Source organism: Vombatus ursinus, unplaced genomic scaffold (genome assembly GCF_900497805.2).
Source record: "Vombatus ursinus unplaced genomic scaffold, bare-nosed wombat genome assembly UNPS02014832.1, whole genome shotgun sequence".
Taxonomy (NCBI): Eukaryota; Metazoa; Chordata; class Mammalia; order Diprotodontia; family Vombatidae; genus Vombatus; species Vombatus ursinus.
The window spans coordinates 73,857,524-73,857,730 of record NW_020954610.1 but is presented as its reverse complement, the minus strand read 5'-3'; positions in this window follow the sequence as shown (position 1 = coordinate 73,857,730).

Here is a 207-nt window from a genome sequence, read left to right as displayed (position 1 = left end):
GAGAGAGAGAGAGAGAGAGAGAGAGAGAGAGAGAGAGAGATTTTGAACTAAGAATGTATTTAAACAAACACAAAGTTGATGCTTAAATGGGTTTTAATAAATATAACACTTCTGGTGTCAGTGTTTATACTATGTTGTACAATCAGATTCTTGAGAGCCAATTTTCAGGTAAGAATTTCTATTGTTATTAATACTATAAATATAAAT